Genomic DNA, 12,556 nt, shown 5'->3' with positions numbered 1-12,556 from the left:
CTCTCCGCACTCTTCTCCTCCTCCTCTCCGCACTCTTCTCCTCCTCCTCTCCGCACTCTTCTCCTCCTCCGTTCCGCACTCTTCTCCTCCTCTCCACGCTCTTCTCCTCCTCCGTTCTGCACTCTTCTCCTCCTCTCCGCACTCTTCTCCTCCTCCCTGCACTCTCCTGAGTCTCCTCTTACTCTCCGCACGCTTCTCCTCTTACTCTCCGCCCTATTCTCCTCCGCTCCGCACTCTTCTCCTCCTCCTCTCCGCACTCTCCTGAGTCTCCTCCTCCTCTCCGCACTCTCATGCTCCTCCTCTCAGCACTCTTCTCCTCCTCCCCGCACTCTCATCCTCCTCTCCGCACTCTTCTCCTCCTCCTCCTCCTCTCCGCACTCTCATCCTCCTCCCTGCACTCTCCTCCGCACTCTCCTGAGTCTCCTCTTACTCTCCGCACTCTTCTCCTCCTCCCTGCACTCTCCTCTCCTCCGCATTCTCCTGAGTCTCCTCCTCCTCTCCACGCTCTTCTCCTCCTCCTCTCCGCACTCTTCTCCTCCTCTCCGCACTCTACTCCTCCTCTCCGCACTCTTCTCCTCCTCTCCTCCTCCTCCCCGCACTCTCCTCCTCCGCACTCTCCTCCTCCTCCCCGCACTCTTCTCCTCTCTGCACTCTTCTCCTCCTCCTCTCCGCACTCTTTTCCTCCTCTCCGCACTCTCCTCCTCCTCTCCCCACTCTCCTCCTCCTCTCCTCCTCCTCCCCGCACTCTCCTCCTCCTCTCCGCACTCTTCTCCTCTCCGCACTCTTCTCCTCCTCTCCGCACTCTTTTCCTCCTCTCCCCACCTTTCTCCTGCGCACTCTCCTGAGTCTACTCTCTGCACTCTCCTCCTCCTCCCAGCACTCTTCTCCTCTCCTCCGCACTCTCCTAAGTCTCCTCTTACTCTCCGCACTCTTCTCCTCCTCCTCTCCGCACTCTTCTCCTCCTCCTCTCCGCACTCTTCTCCTCCTCCGTTCCGCACTCTTCTCCTCCTCTCCACGCTCTTCTCCTTCTCCGTTCCGCACTCTTCTCCTCCTCTCCGCACTCTTCTCCTCCTCCCTGCACTCTCCTGAGTCTCCTCTTACTCTCCGCACGCTTCTCCTCTTACTCTCCGCCCTCTTCTCCTCCGCTCCGCACTCTTCTCCTCCTCCTCTCCGCACTCTCCTGAGTCTCCTCCTCCTCTCCGCACTCTCATGCTCCTCCTCTCAGCACTCTTCTCCTCCTCCCCGCACTCTCATCCTCCTCTCCGCACTCTTCTCCTCCTCCTCCTCTCCGCACTCTCATCCTCCTCCCTGCACTCTCCTCCGCACTCTCCTGAGTCTCCTCTTACTCTCCGCACTCTTCTCCTCCTCCCTGCACTCTCCTCTCCTCCGCATTCTCCTGAGTCTCCTCCTCCTCTCCGCGCTCTTCTCCTCCTCCTCTCCGCACTCTTCTCCTCCTCTCCGCACTCTACTCCTCCTCTCCGCACTCTTCTCCTCCTCTCCGCACTCTCCTCCTCCTCCCCGCACTCTTCTCCTCTCTGCACTCTTCTCCTCCTCCTCTCCGCACTCTCCTCCTCCTCTCCGCACTCTTCTCCTCTCCGCACTCTTCTCCTCCTCTCCGCACTCTTCTCCTCCTCTCCTCCGCACTCTCCTCCTCCACCTCTCCGCACTCTTCTCCTCCTCTCCACACTCTCCTCTCCGCACTCTCCTCCTCCTCTCCGCACTCTCCTCCTCCTCTCCGCACTCTCCTCCTCTCCGCACTCTCCTCCTCCTCTCCGCACACTTCTCCTCTCCGCACTCTCCTCCTCCTCTCCGCACTCTTCTCCTCTCCGCACTCTTCTCCTCCTCTCCGCACTCTCCTCCTCTCCGCACTCTTCTCCTCCTCTCCGCACTCTTCTCCTCCTCTCCTCCGCACTCTCCTCCTCCACCTCTCCGCACTCTTCTCCTCCTCTCCGCAGTCTCCTCTCCGCACTCTCCTCCTCCTCTCCGCACTCTCCTCCTCCTCCTCTCCGCACTCTTCTCCTCCTCTCCGCACTCTCCTCTCCGCACTCTCCTCCTCCTCTCCGCACTCTCCTCCTCCTCTCCGCACTCTTCCCCTTCTCTCCGCACTCTCCTCCTCCTCTCCGCACTCTCCTCCTCCTCTCCGCACTCTCCTCCTCCTCTCCGCACTCTTCTCCTTCTCTCTGCACTCTTCTCCTCCTCTCCGCACTCTCCTCCTCCTCTCCGCACTCTCCTCCTCCTCTCCGCACTCTTCCCCTCCTCTCCTCCTCCTCTCCGCACTCTCCTCCTCCTCTCCGCACTCTCCTCCTCTCCGCACTCTCCTCCTCCGCTCTCCCAGCTCAGCTCTGTAGACGCCAGGCGGCAGTGCCAGCTGCAGTCATCGCGGACACAGTGATTTCCCCAGGCTCCTCCCTCATACTGAGAGAGAGTCATTTCTCTGCCTCAGTGTCCATGGAAACGAGACTCGTGTCCCCGCCCTGATCTCACAGTGAGGCGTGGAGCGCAGAGAAGAAGGAAAACAGCGAATTAAAAGCCTTCATACTCACAGACGTTTGTGAAAGCCAATCAGAGCGCGGCTTGTTACAGCTCCCCGCAGAGCAGGAGAGGGGGTTTGTTTGGGTTACGGAACTGAACTGTCACCGGAGACCGGAGCAGCGTATATACCCGGTATACTGAGGTGACTGCTATATACACGGTATACTGAGGGGAGGGCGCTATGTACTGATATATACACTGTATACTGAGGTGACTGCTATATACACTATACTGAGGGTCTGATATATATACATGGTGTATACTGAAGGGAGGACGCTATGTACTGATATATACACTGTATACTGAGGGGCTGATATATATACACTGTATACTGAGGGGCTGATATATATACACTGTATACTGAGGGGAGGATTCTATGTACTGATATATACACTGTATACTGAGGGGCTGATATATATACACTGTATACTGAGGGGCTGATATATATACACTGTATACTGAGGGGAGGACGCTATGTACTGATATATACACTGTATACTGAGGGGCTGCTATATATACACTGTATACTGAGGGGAGGGCGCTATGTACTGATATATACACTGTATACTGAGGGGCTGATATATATACACTGTATACTGAGGGGAGGACGCTATGTACTGATATATACACTGTATACTGAGGGGCTGCTATATATACACTGTATACTGAGGGGAGGGCGCTATGTACTGATATATACACTGTATACTGAGGGGCTGCTATATATGCACTGTATACTGAGGGGCTGATATATATACACTGTATACTGAGGGGAGGGCGCTATGTACTGATATATACACTGTATACTGAGGGGCTGATATATATACACTGTATACTGAGGGGCTGATATATATACACTGTATACTGAGGGGAGGGCGCTATGTACTGATATATACACTGTATACTGAGGGGCTGCTATATATACACTGTATACTGAGGGGCTGCTATATATACACTGTATACTGAGGGGCTGATATATACACTGTATACTGAGGGGCTGCTATATATACACTGTATACTGAGGGGAGGGCGCTATGTACTGATATATACACTGTATACTGAGGGGCTGATATATATACACTGTATACTGAGGGGCTGCTATATATACACTGTATACTGAGGGGAGGGCGCTATGTACTGATATATACACTGTATACTGAGGGGCTGCTATATATGCACTGTATACTGAGGGGAGGACGCTATGTACTGATATATACACTGTATACTGAGGGGCTGATATATATACACTGTATACTGAGGGGCTGATATATATACACTGTATACTGAGGGGAGGGCGCTATGTACTGATATATACACTGTATACTGAGGGGCTGCTATATATACACTGTATACTGAGGGGCTGCTATATATACACTGTATACTGAGGGGCTGATATATACACTGTATACTGAGGGGCTGATATATATATACTGTATACTGAGGGGCTGCTATATATACACTGTATACTGAGGGGCTGATATATATACACTGTATACTGAGGGGCTGCTATATATACACTGTATACTGAGGGGCTGATATATATACACTGTATACTGAGGGGCTGCTATATATACACTGTATACTGAGGGGCTGCTATATATACACTGTATACTGAGGGGCTGCTATATATACACTGTATACTGAGGGGCTGATATATATACACTGTATACTGAGGGGAGGACGCTATGTACTGATATATACACTGTATACTGAGGGGCTGATATATATACACTGTATACTGAGGGGCTGCTATATATACACTGTATACTGAGGGGCTGATATATATACACTGTATACTGAGGGGCTGATATATATACACTGTATACTGAGGGGCTGCTATATATACACTGTATACTGAGGGGCTGCTATATATACACTGTATACTGAGGGGCTGCTATATATACACTGTATACTGAGGGGCTGATATATATACACTGTATACTGAGGGGAGGACGCTATGTACTGATATATACACTGTATACTGAGGGGCTGATATATATATACTGTATACTGAGGGGCTGCTATATATACACTGTATACTGAGGGGCTGATATATATACACTGTATACTGAGGGGCTGCTATATATACACTGTATACTGAGGGGCTGATATATATACACTGTATACTGAGGGGCTGCTATATATACACTGTATACTGAGGGGCTGCTATATATACACTGTATACTGAGGGGCTGCTATATATACACTGTATACTGAGGGGCTGATATATATACACTGTATACTGAGGGGAGGACGCTATGTACTGATATATACACTGTATACTGAGGGGCTGATATATATACACTGTATACTGAGGGGCTGATATATATACACTGTATACTGAGGGGCTGATATATATACACTGTATACTGAGGGGCTGATATATATACACTGTATACTGAGGGGAGGACGCTATGTACTGATATATACACTGTATACTGAGGGGAGGATTCTATGTACTGATATATACACTGTATACTGAGGGGCTGATATATATACACTGTATACTGAGGGGCTGCTATATATACACTGTATACTGAGGGGCTGATATATATACACTGTATACTGAGGGGCTGCTATATATACACTGTATACTGAGGGGCTGATATATATACACTGTATACTGAGGGGCTGCTATATATACACTGTATACTGAGGGGCTGATATATATACACTGTATACTGAGGGGCTGATATATATACACTGTATACTGAGGGGCTGCTATATATACACTGTATACTGAGGGGCTGATATATATACACTGTATACTGAGGGGCTGCTATATATACACTGTATACTGAGGGGCTGCTATATATACACTGTATACTGAGGGGCTGCTATATATACACTGTATACTGAGGGGAGGACGCTATGTACTGATATATACACTGTATACTGAGGGGCTGATATATATACACTGTATACTGAGGGGCTGATATATATACACTGTATACTGAGGGGAGGATTCTATGTACTGATATATACACTGTATACTGAGGGGCTGATATATATACACTGTATACTGAGGGGAGGATTTTATGTACTGATATATACACTGTATACTGAGGGGCTGATATATATACACTGTATACTGAGGGGCTGATATATATACACTGTATACTGAGGGGCTGATATATATACACTGTATACTGAGGGGAGGGCGCTATGTACTGATATATACACCATATACTGAGGGGCTGCTATATATACACTGTATACTGAGGGGAGGACGCTATGTACTGATATATACACTGTATACTGAGGGGCTGATATATATACACTGTATACTGAGGGGCTGATATATATACACTGTATACTGAGGGGAGGATTCTATGTACTGATATATACACTGTATACTGAGGGGCTGATATATATACACTGTATACTGAGGGGCTGATATATATACACTGTATACTGAGGGGAGGATTCTATGTACTGATATATACACTGTATACTGAGGGGCTGATATATATATTATTATTATTTATTATTATAGTGCCATTTATTCCATGGCGCTTTACATGTGAGGAGGGGTATACATAATAAAAACAAGTACAGTAATCTTAAACAATACAAGTCATAACTGGTACAGTAGGAGAGAGGACCCTGCCCGCGAGGGCTCACAATCTACAAGGGATGGGTGAGGATACAGTAGGTGAGGGTAGAGCTGGTCATGCAGCGGTTTGGTCGATCGGTGGTTACTGCAGGTTGTAGGCTTGTCGGAAGAGGTGGGTCTTCAGGTTCTTTTTGAAGGTTTCGATGGTGGGCGAGAGTCTGATGTGTTGTGGTAGAGGGTTCCAGAGTAGGGGTGATACGCGAGAGAAATCTTGTATACGATTGTGGGAAGAGGAGATAAGAGGGGAGTAGAGAAGGAGATCTTGTGAGGATCGGAGGTTGCGTGTAGGTAAGTACCGGGAGACGAGGTCACAGATGTAAGGAGGAGACAGGTTGTGGATGGCTTTGTACGTCATGGTTAGGGTTTTGTACTGGAGTCTCTGGGTAATGGGGAGCCAGTGAAGGGATTGACAGAGGGGAGAGGCCGGAGAATAGCGGGGGGACAGGTGGATTAGTCAAGCAGCAGAGTTTAGAATAGATTGGAGGGGTGCAAGAGTGTTTGAGGGGAGGCCACAGAGCAGGAGGTTGCAGTAGTCAAGGCGAGAGATGATGAGGGCATGGACTAGGGTTTTTGCAGATTCTTGGTTTAGGAATGTACGGATTCGGGAAATATTTTTGAGTTGAAGTCGGCAGGAAGTGGAAAGGGCTTGGATATGTGGTCTGAAGGAGAGATCAGCGTCAAGGATTACCCCGAGGCAGCTTGTGGGACTGGGGAGAGTGGGCAGCCATTTACTGTAATGGATAGGTTCGTTGGTATGGTCGCGTTAGATAGGGGAAAGACGATGAATTCTGTTTTGTCCATGTTAAGTTTCAGAAATCTAGCGGAGAAGAAGGATGAAATAGTGGATAGACATTGAGGGATTCTGGTTAGTAGGGTGGTGATATCTGGTCCAGAGATGTAGATCTGTGTGTCATCAGCATAGAGGTGATACTGAAAGCCATGAGATTCTATGAGCTGTCCCAGGCCAAAGGTGTAAATGGAGAAGAGCAGGGGCCCAAGGACTGAACCTTGCGGGACTCCGACAGATAGGGGACAAGGTGAGGAGGAGGTGTGTGAGTGGGAGACGCTGAATGTCCGGTCTGTTAGGTATGAGGAGATCCAGGATAGGGCCAAGTCTGTGATGCCAAGGGATGAGAGGGTCTGTAATAATAGGGAATGGTCCACTGTGTCAAAGGCAGCCGACAGGTCGAGGAGGAGGAGGACAGAGTAGTGTCGCTTGCTCTTGGCGGTTAAGAGGTCATTGGTGACCTTAGGGTAGTTTCAGTGGAGTGGTGTGACCGGAAGCCAGATTGTAAGCGGTCGAAGAGAAAGCAAGAAGAGAGATGGGAGGACAGTTCAAGGTAGACAAGTTGTTCCAGTAGTTTTGAGGCATAAGGGAGAAGAGATATAGGGCGATAGCTAGATACAGAGGATGGGTCAAGAGAGGGCTTTTTGAGGGATAGGTGTGATTGAGGGGAAAACACCAGTTGTTAGTGATAGGTTGAAGAGATGGGTTAGGGTTGGGATGAAGACTGTGGTGAGGTTTGGGATGAAGTGGGATGGGAGCGGGTCAAGTGCACAGGTGGTGAGATGCGATCTTGAGAGTAGAGTGGAGAGTTGATCTTCTGTAATGGTGGAGAAGTTGGTTTTGAAGGTGGTGGGCTGGGAAGTCGGGAGGAAGGGCTCTGGGGGTTGTTGACCAAAACTGTCTCTGATGTTATCAATCTTCTACTTGAAAAAAGCAGACAGCAGATATACTCGGTGTATACTGAGGAGAGGACGCTATGTACTGATATATACACTGTATACTGAGGGGCTGATATATATATATATACACACACACACACACACACACACACACACACACACACACACACACACTGTTCCAAATTATTATGCAAACGACATTTTTCTTAAATGTTCAGTGCAAATGACAGTCAGTCTAATAAAAGTCATCACCGTTAGATTATACATCGAATTTTATTGAGAAACCTCCCAATGATAACAGTATAATCTCCAAAATGAATAAAAACTCAAAATGCACTGTTCCAAATTATTAGGCACAGTAGTATCATTTGATATGTTTTAAAGAACTGAAAAAGCTCATTTGTGGAATTTGCAGCATTAGGAGATCACATTCACTGATCAAAAAAGCTATTTAACTCCATAACATCCTAACAGGCCAAGTTACATGTTAACATAGGACCCTTCTTTGATGTCACCTTCACAATTCCTACATCCATTGAACTTGTGAGTTTTCGGAGAGTTTCTGCTTGTATTTCTTCCCTCCCAGAGCTGTTTGATGATACTCCAAAGGTTCTCTATAGGGTTGAGGTCAGGGGAAGATGGTGGCCACACCATGAGTTTATCTCCTTTTATGCCCATAGCAGCCAATGACTCAGAGGTTTTCTTTGCAGCATGAGATGGTGCATTGTCAGCATGAAGATGATTTTGCTCCTGAAGGCACGTTTCTGCTTTTTATACCATGGAGGAAAGTTGTCAGTCAGAAACTCTATTTACTTTGCTGACGTCATTTTCACACCTTCAGGAACCTTAAAGGGCCCCACCAGCTGTTTCTCCATGATTCCAGCCCAAAACAAGACTCCTCCACCTCCTTGCTGACGTCGCAGCCTTGTTGGGACATGGTGGCCATCCACCAACCATCCACTACTCCATCCATCTGGACCATCCAGGGTTGCTCGACACTCATCAGTAAACAAGACTGTTTGAAAATTAGTCTTCATGTATGTCTGGGCCCAATACAACCATTTCTGCTTGTGAACACTGTTTAGGAGTGGCCGAATAGTAGGTTTATGCACCACAGCAAGCCTTTGAAGGATCCTACACCTTGAGGTTCGAGGGACTCCAGACGCACTAGCAGCTTCAAATAACTGCTGCTTTGTAATGGTATTTTGGCAGCTGCTCTCTTAATCTAATGAATTTGTCTGGCAGAAACCTTCCTCATTATGCCTTTATTTGCATGAACTCTGTCTGTGCTCTGTTTCAGTCACAAATCTCATCAGAGTATGATGATCACTCTTAAGTTTTGGTGAAATATCTAATTTTTTCATACCTTGTCCAAGGCATTGCACTATTTAACGCTTTTCAGCAGCAGCAGAGAGATCCTTTTTATTTCCCATATTGCTTGAAACCTGTGACCTGCATAATAATGTGGAACATCATTTTTAAGTAGTTTTCCTTTAATTAGAATCACCTGGAAAACCAATTATCACATGTGTTTAAGATTGATTTCAGTGATTCATTGAGCCCTGAGACACAATACCGTCCACGAGTTTATTTGAAAAACAAAACAATTAAATCTTTAAGACACTTAAATCCAATTTGCATAATAATTTGGAACACAGTGTATACAGTTAGGTCCATATATATTTGGACAGAGACAACATTTTTCTAATTTTGGTTATAGACATTACCACAATGACTTTTAAACAAAACACTTCAGATGCAGTTGAAGTTCAGACTTTCAGCTTTCATTTGAGGGTATCCACATTAAAATTGGATGAAGGGTTTAGGAGTTTCAGCTCCTTAACATGTGCCACCCTGTTTTTCAAGGGACCAAAAGTAATTGGACAGATTAAATAATTGTAAATAAAATGTTCATTTTTAGTACTTGGTTGAAAACCTTTTGTTGGCAATGACGGCCTGAAGTCTTGAACTCATGGACATCACCAGACGCTGTGTTTCCTCCTTTTTGATGCTCTGCCAGGCCTTCACTGCGGTGGTTTTCAGTTGCTGTTTGTTTGTGGCCTTTCTGTCTGAAGTTTAGTCTTTAACAAGTGAAATGCTGCTCAATTGGGTTGAGATCAGGTGACTGACTTGGCCATTCCAGAATATTCCACTTCTTTGCTTTAATAAACTCCTGGTTGCTTTGGCTTCATGTTTTGGGTCATTGTCCATCTGTAGTATGAAACGACGACCAATCAGTTCTGCTGCATTTGGCTGGATCTGAGCACACAGTATGGCGGCTCTGGAGACCTCAGAATTCATTCCTGTGTCACATCATCAATAAACACTAGTGACCCAGTGCCACTGGCAGCCATGCATGCCCAAGCCATCACACTGCCTCCACCATGTTTTACAGATGATGTGGTATGCTTTGGATCATGAGCTGTACCACGCCTTCGCCATACTTTTCTCTTTCCATCATTCTTGTAGAGGTTGATCTTGGTTTCATCTGTCCACAGAATGTTCTTCCAGAACTGTGCTGGCTTTTTTAGATGTTTTTAGCCTTTTTCCTCTTGATGCTTATGAGTGGCTGCACCGTGCAGTGAACCCTCTGTAGTTACTTTCATGCAGTCTTCTCTTTATGGTAGATTTGGATATTGATACGCCGACCTCCTGGAGAGTGTTGTTCACTTGGTTGGCTGTTGTGAAGGGGTTTCTCTTCACCATGGAGATTATTCTGCGATCATCCACCACTGTTGTCTTCTGTGGGCGCCCAGGTCTTTTTGCATTGATGAGTTCACCAGTGCTTTCTTTCTTTCTCAGGATGTACCAAACTGTAGATTTTGCCGCTCCTAATATTGTAGCAATTTCTCGGCTTGTTTTTTTCTGTTTTCGCAGCTTAAGGATGGCTTGTTTCACCTACATGGAGAGCTCCTTTGACCGCATGTTTACTTCACAGCAAAACCTTCCAAATGCAAGCACCACACGTCAAATCAACTCCAGGCCTTTTATCTGCTTAATTGGGAATGACATAACAAAGGGATTGCCCACACCTGTCCATGAAATAGCCTTGGAGTCAATTGTCCAATTACTTTTGGTCCCTTTAAAAACAGGGTGGCACATGTTAAGGAGCTGAAACTCCTAAACCCTTCATCCAATTTTAATGTGGATACCCTCAAATGAAAGCTAAAAGTCTGAACTTCTACTGCATCTGAATTGTTTTGTTTAAAATTCATTGTAGTAATGTCTAGAACCAAAAATAGAAAAATGTCTCTGTCCAAATATATATGGACCTAACTGTATATATACACGGTGTATACTGAGGGGAGGGCGCTATGTACTGATATATACGCTGTATACTGAGGGGCTGATATGTATACATGGTGTATAAAGGGGAGACGTTGACTCCATCTTTGCGTTGTGTGTCTGTCTGTGCCACACTAAGAATGGAGAGCGTAACAAATAGAAGAGAACAGTCTGAGGACACGAGAGCCAAAACTCTTGAACAATATCACAATCTGAAGGCTACAATCCATCTGCAGAGATCTTGATGTTCCTTCGTCCACGGAGCTCAACATAAGAGAATTACAACCCCTGGCGCTGTAACTAATGTCCCTGGATGTGGACAGCAGATAATTGATGGAAGGTTGCAACGCAGAATAGTCTGGATGGTGGATAATTCTCAACAAGGTCCAAAGAAATTCAGGCTCAGGGTCCATGAGTGTCAGAGCAAACCACATGTGAAGGAAATGAAACGCTATGGTAGGAGGCCCAGGAGGACCCCACTGCTGACAAAGGGACAAAAAGAGCTGCACTGCTGTTTGCCAAAATGTATGTAACAAATCCTTCTGGGAAAGCGTCTTGTGGACAGATGGGACCAAGATGGAGATTTTTGGTGAAGCACATCATTCTACTGTTTACTGAAAACGGTATGAGGCCTACAAAGAAAAGGACACAGTACCTACAGTCAGATATGATGGAGGTTCAGAGATGTTTTGCTGGCACTGGGGGTGTTAACAGTGTGCAAGACTTCATGAAATCTAAAGATTACCATTGGCTCTTGGATCACAATGTAGTGCTGAGTGTCAGGAAGCTGGGATTGTGTCGTAGGTCATGGGTCTTCCGCTAGGACAGTGACCCCAAACATCCTTCAAGAAGCCCCCCGAAATAGATGGAAACAAAGCGCTGGAGAGTTGTGAAGTGGCAGCAATGAGTCCGGATCTAAATCCCATAGATCCCCTGTGGAGAGATCTTACAATCTCTGTTTGGAGAAGACGAAATATGAGACCAGGAGCAGATTGTAAGAAGAGACGTCCAAGATCCCGGCTGAGAGGAGGAAGAAGCTTGTGGATGGTTATAGGAAGCGATGGATTGCAGTTATTTATTGCAAAGGGGGCAACCAAATATTGAGGAGGGTGCAAACAATTTTGTCCGACCCCTTTTTGTGTTTGTTTTTTTTTTCTGTTTTATCTGTTGTTCCAATAAACCGGGAGTAAACCTGAGTATAACCAATCATGGGGAATTGTGATAATGTTCTGGGAGAAATACTTCACTGATGGTTTCGTTCCATCTCTCTGTATCTTTATTATTATTATTTATTTATATAGCACCACTAATTCCATGGTGCTGTACATGAGAAGGGGTTACATCAAAATACAAATATCACTTACAGTAAACAAAACTAACAATGACAGACTGGTACAGAGGGGAGAGGAGGCGACAGGAGATGGCGAGAGCTTGGATGTG

General features: G+C 46.3%; 1 protein-coding gene across 4 annotated transcripts in view; it reads left to right on the top strand.

The window, feature by feature from the left end:
- The first annotated feature begins 2,538 nt into the window (after positions 1–2,538).
- Positions 2,539–12,556, top strand: part of AGBL5 (AGBL carboxypeptidase 5) — a 40,422-nt gene continuing 30,404 nt past the window's right edge. For 3 of the 4 annotated variants that reach the window (XM_077291908.1, XM_077291905.1, XM_077291907.1), the window contains exon 1: positions 2,539–2,674. The gene's annotated coding sequence lies outside the window, so the exon portion shown is untranslated. The remainder of the gene's footprint in view (positions 2,675–12,556) is intronic. The other variant, XM_077291906.1, reaches the window with a different exon arrangement.

This window comes from Ranitomeya variabilis, chromosome 2 (assembly GCF_051348905.1).
Source record: "Ranitomeya variabilis isolate aRanVar5 chromosome 2, aRanVar5.hap1, whole genome shotgun sequence".
Lineage (NCBI taxonomy): Eukaryota > Metazoa > Chordata > Amphibia > Anura > Dendrobatidae > Ranitomeya > Ranitomeya variabilis.
The sequence above is the reverse complement of the archived record's forward strand: the minus strand, read 5'-3'. Positions and strand labels throughout refer to the sequence as shown.